Consider the following 6,000-nt stretch of genomic DNA (forward strand, 5'->3'; position numbering starts at 1 on the left):
TATTTCTGTAACTTGTTAGCCAGTCATACAGTCATGTGGTGAAAATCTTCCCTGCTTGAAAATCATCTTTCACAAAGTACAGCTCTTGAAAAGATAAGCATCTTGACTTTTTTTTAATAGAAAGCTAAATGAACTGAAAGTAATACCAACTTCCTGCATGAAGGGCTTAGAAGGGTCATGTAATGATTTCAGGGATTGTTCACACCAAGAAACCTTCAACATTTTTTGATGCTTATGTCTTTACAGTGGCACAGAACACTGTGATGTCAAGTTAAAGGGAAAAAGTGCAATTTAGTTTGACAAAAATTGTTTTTACTTATGGTCAAGAAGGCTTCCAGGATGGGCTTTTTTTCTAGTATGAAAGGGCCCACGGGACATTTACAAATACAGGTTTTTGTTTCACTGTAGTCAAACACAAGTACTATTAATTTTGGCAAGGTTGTACATGGATGCCAAAGAATAATATAAATGCTAAGAAAAAAAAATCCTGATTAGTGACATGGCAATTTTTTTATGATTAGGATTCCCAATGGAATAATGTTGGCATTATTATTCTCTTGTTGAGAGTGATCACGGTGATAACTGTAGCGTTCTGGTAAAAAGTGGAGTCCCCTGTTTCATATTCAGTGTGTATTCAGTATTCATCACAGAGCAGTAGCTGTCAAAATGCCAGTCAGCCACTGGTGTTTGTTGTTTCATGGTTAAAGAACTTGGTTCTTTAGAGCTAAGGCTCCCTTTGGTTTTCATATTTCATAATTAAGTGGGAAACGACTGTCCAAATGACTTTTCTAAGCCCAGGAAGGCTGTAATTTAGGCAGATATCGGGTCACAGCTGTGAACTCTATTATAAAGAGCACATTTTTTGGGAGGAGGGGCTAATTTTGCTTCTAGTAAGTCATTTTTCGATGATCAAAGGCTCTTGAACTCCGTTTAACTTCTTGTTCTTTCATCGCAGTGAACAGAATGCAAGATCTAGAGATTAAAATATGCACATTACACAACAACCAGATACAAATGAGAATGTAGAACAAAGGCAAGATAAAAAAATTGCACCTGAAGATACAATGAGCTGTGCTGAGAGACATGAGAGACAACGAGAAAGGTTTTAACCACAGAAATGGTTTATTGTTAGCTCAAAATTCATCCTGCCTTTCTGCTGACGTGCAGGAACTGCCTGAATTTAGTCACCAACTCCAGTGAATGCTTTCCTGGCAGTATAACCAATGAAAATTGGATCAAACACCTGTTTTCAGTAGCAGCTGACCCCCTGCCAGATGGCTCATTAGCAAAGATAACACCGGATGGAACTGTCCCACGAGGGTTGGACTTGAACTCAGGTTCAACATGGCATGGGCTGAAAACTTTTGGCAGAATGGGAGAGAGGAGTTTAGCCAAATATTGGATAGAGCCTAACAACCAGTAGTTTTTAATATGTGAAATTACTAATCATCTTCAGCACTTGTTGAATCACCAAGACCTTGTTTTTGCTGCACAGGCCCCTTGGCTCTGTCCTCCTAATATCTCAGAAGAGATGAGGCAGTTGTGTTCTGGAAAGCACATCCACCCTGGCTGGGTGCTGCATTCCTGACACATGGCAGGGTCAGGAGAAGCTTGCCAAGGGGAGCTGGTTCCAGGAGAATTCCTTACAAAGCCCTGCTCCTGTGTGAACTCCTCATTGCAAGAGGCACGTTACTATAAAATGATGGAGTTGTACAGGGGGCAAACTCAGTGGTTGTGGCTTTCTTATTTATTAAAAAACGTTCAGGAATTGAAAAAAATATATTATTTTGACTCCTGTATTTGAAAAAGTGATCGCCGACTTACAGCTGAGTTGGTACTATTTGGAAAAGAATATTCAAAGATCCCTCAAATTAATTCTTTCTCTACATTATACAACTAAATCACCTCTGAATCAGTTTTGGGAATAATTTTTTAAATTACCCTTTAGTGCAGCTGACATTTTATTTTTCTATATAAGTTGATTGACAATTAATGATATTCTACTGCTTTTTCTTGGCTTTCTACTGAAACTTTGTTCTCTCAGCCTCTGGGCTAGGGAAAAGAGAAACATGACTTGTGGGGGCAGACTGTGCAGCTTCCCTAGCTGACTTCTCTTATGGAAATAGTGTTAGGAGCAATTTCTGGGAAAAAAAGTACAGATTTGACCATCCATTATTACTAATACACACAGAGACACACTTCCTTTCCAAACCACATTTTTCATTTATGAACCTGTGAAGATCTCTTCTGAGAGAAAAAATACATTTTGTTTCTAGAATTCAGAGTAGATAAAGAGCCTAATGAGTGAAGATTAATTTATTTCACCAAAGGATTTGAAAACAAATATGGCAATTTTAGATCATCATAACTAGACACAGAATTAAGTAAGGAAGTGGAAAAGACAGTTCATACTGTTCTGGTTCCTAGGTGAGGATATAAAGGAAGGCAAAATATGTTCAGCCTCCTTAACTTTATGTGACAAAAATCCATACATGGAAAAGAATCTGTATTAAAACTGCTTCCCATAACGTGGTAATGTACAGCAATCAAACAATTGAAATGTTTGCCTTGTCTCGGGGAAATATGCAGGGAAACAGAATCAGATGGAAGAGCAAAAATGGATATATAGTAGCAACACAAAAAAATTTTGCATAGGGACTGAAGTATCCAGGTTTCAAGATGACATGAAGTTAACACTGAATGCTTTGAGATCTTTCAGGAAGAGGTGCTCTGCAGATAAAAAGCATTTATTACTTTTATATTTAGCAGAGCAAAATGAGAATCATCTTTATTCTGAAGCTAGGTATCAAGTGAAGTTATGTACCCCTGACCTCATATCATGATTTTAATGTCATTATTCTGAAAAGGATAATCCTAATTTGTTCTGTTTGTGAAACTTCAATCTGAAATCCTTATATTTCTGTACCTGGTATTATTATTTTCTTGAGGTATATATTTAATAAGAACATGCAGCTAAAGTGCAAGATTTTTTTTTAGCATTTACATAATGTTATAATGAGAGAAACTTTGTGTAAGGGAATTCTTGATAACTATGGAAGTGCAAGAAGGTGATTTTCGCTGAGATAATACTTTTGCAAATGCATCCATTAAGGCACTGATTAGTTGAAGCTGATTGACTGATTGGTGCCTTTTCTCCACATAGAAATCCATCACCTTGAATGAACATGTAAATTCAAATGCCTGTCTTAAAATCTAAAAGGTCATTAACTGCATTAAATGTAGCTTTTCCATTTTCATGTAATATGTATTTAGCAGCTAAACCAATTAGTTCAGGTCACAGAACAGGACAGACACACAGAAATGACAGGCACATATTCATGTACTGGTAATTCCTGTTATCACTGGGTCTTTTTCTTGATAGTCCCATCAGGATACACCCTCAGCACAAAGACACAGACAGGTAAAAAGTTTTTATTAATAATTTGCAAAACAATGTACAAAACTCAGAGGTTTCCTAAGTGAACCCATTCTTGTGTGGGCAGTGCTCAGTTTGCACAACGCCCTCATCGACTTAGGCCACACAATTTGGCTTTTAAGGAAGAAAGTATTTGGGGGTTGCCTAGTCACCAGTTTACTTTCTTGCTGAATACACTATTTGGGTTTGTCTAGACTTTCTCCTTAATAATAGGAGTAAATTTTTGAAGTAAATTTAATTTAATTTTTGAAGTAAAATTCCCCCTTGCACCGAGTGCCAGCACTGTAACGGTGACAAGTCCTGGTAAATGTAGCTCAAGAGAGAACAAAAAGTTCTGCTTTACACGGTTTGAGTAGACAGGGAAATTTTATTAAGGTTTGCTGATCTGCTGCCACTTTTATTCACAGCCGAGCAGCTGCTCTAAAAAATACAAGTAAGCTTTTGTCTAAAAAGTTTTTGGGCTATTTTGATCTACTCTACTCCATAACTGCTGGAAAACCAGAAACAATCATGAATATTTATATTTTTAAATACTAAATTATTCCTCCCATTGAAAATATTTGAGTTTCTTAATGGCTTATTTTTGGATTTGTCTTAAATTTTGCATCTCGAGGGCATTCTTCCACTAATCAGGTCTAATAACATTTTAGTTCTCATCACACATTGATCTGCATAACCCTTCCTGGCAACGTACTGGATTCAGTTTTAGTCACTGTTCAAATATTTAATGTTAATCAATGTTATTGTACTCGGAGTATAAATAACCTTCTTTAAAGTTGACTCGGTGCTCGCTGTAGGTCTTATTTCTAATATGATTTTCATAATATTATTTTTTTCCAGGGAAAGCTGATGTGCATGCAGCCTTTTTTTTTTCTTTTCCAAACCTTCTGCATTTATTTTCTCACAGAGCTGATGAGTAGTCCTCAATGGAATAAAAAAAACCCCTTGCTTGCAAATGAAGACAATTACCTGGCAGACAAAAGGATATATTTAGATTGCAGGCTGTAGAGTAGTTTAAGAGTACACAAAATAGCTTCAAGTATTGGGTTGGGAGTGAAAACAAGTCCATCAGAAACACGGCCCTGGATTTGAGTTAATTTAACCAGCAGAGCTGAGACCACTTGGGCTCCATCCCTGCATTCCTGAGGCACTCAGGTACTTGGGACACAGGAGAGATTTATCACAGGGATGTCAGAACTAGTAGCAGAATAAAAATGATGACTTCTTAATGATTCTTAAAACACAAAGTGTGTTATATCCACTGCTTGAAGTCAGGAGTAAAAATTGTGGTTCTAAAGTCAGCTTTATTTAGGGCAATTTAATTAAGATTCTTATCTTGTTCCTAATTAAGAAGTCAATGAATTTTCTATTTGAGAATGCACCCTTTTGAAATATTAATGGAAAAATACAGTGGAGAGGGTAATTTAAAAAAGATAGCGCTTGGGGTTTGTTTTGTTTTCTTTTTTTTTTTTTTTTTTTTTTTTTTTTTTTTTTTTTTTTGCTGCTGTATTTTTCACGTACTTTGTTATTTTAAGAAATGAGAATGTTTTGACAAAATGTTTTCAGTTTTTTCTATTGAGAAAAATATTGATGCACTGAGACCAAAGGTGATGTGCACTCGTATTTCATGACTGCCATTACACCTAACAAACTATCTAAATAAGCTGCTGTTCTTTTTCTGTGTTTTGTTTTCTCATATTTTACTTTTTTTTTTTTTTTACCAACAGGATAAGCTGCTGGAATGGTTTGTAACTTCATGTCTTCTGAAGATTAAACCCTGGCTTATTACACAATTCAACATTATGGAAACTCCACACCTGGTGATATTTGCATCATTAATGACAGAACAGAACTGATGACAAGGTAGGTGGTTAATTCATGAAGGACAAATGTCAACTGAATTTCATTGTAGGCTTCAAAGTTTTTGCCTGTGTTCTACTCTGACTCCAAAAGGCCTGTAAAAATTATGTCTATAATCTTACTTTGTAAATAACAGTAAAAAATACTGTCTGGTTTGATTCCAATAGAGAGTTAAGCAACTTGATGCTGGGGATGAACAAAAGGGTCTGATGTGTTTAGCCAGTGTACAAAAACAATCTATTGCTAAATGCAGTCGAGTACAACTGTTTCAGCTCAGTAATATTAAAAGCAAAGGCTTCTTTTAAGTAATTTTCCTTTGGAAGTTCTGATTCTACAGATTCTGTCTGTTATTCTCACTATATTAATTTTGCCTACTTTTTATCAGTATTGCTTTGATGTTGTAAATCTTTTCAAAGTACAAACGTTCTGGAGTCAAGCCAGCCTTCCACTAACAGAAAGGGAAAAAAAACCAAAGCAGTGAGATCAATAATTAACTTGATTACTGTTGTTTCATTCAGGTTCCATATTTGAAAATAGCCATTTCATCAGCTCAGATAACAAACTGCAGCAGATTTGTTTGGGGACAAAATTTTTAATCTATTGTACTGACAGCCAAAATTAAGAAAGTAATAAATCTGCATTTCAAGTGAGATAGCACAGTCGAGCTCTTCTTGATGGTTCCTTAAGAATCACTCTTATTGGCC

Source organism: Pipra filicauda, unplaced genomic scaffold (genome assembly GCF_003945595.2).
Source record: "Pipra filicauda isolate LSUMZ 115617 unplaced genomic scaffold, ASM394559v2 scaffold36_size6622888_pilon, whole genome shotgun sequence".
In the NCBI taxonomy this organism is placed as follows: domain Eukaryota; kingdom Metazoa; phylum Chordata; class Aves; order Passeriformes; family Pipridae; genus Pipra; species Pipra filicauda.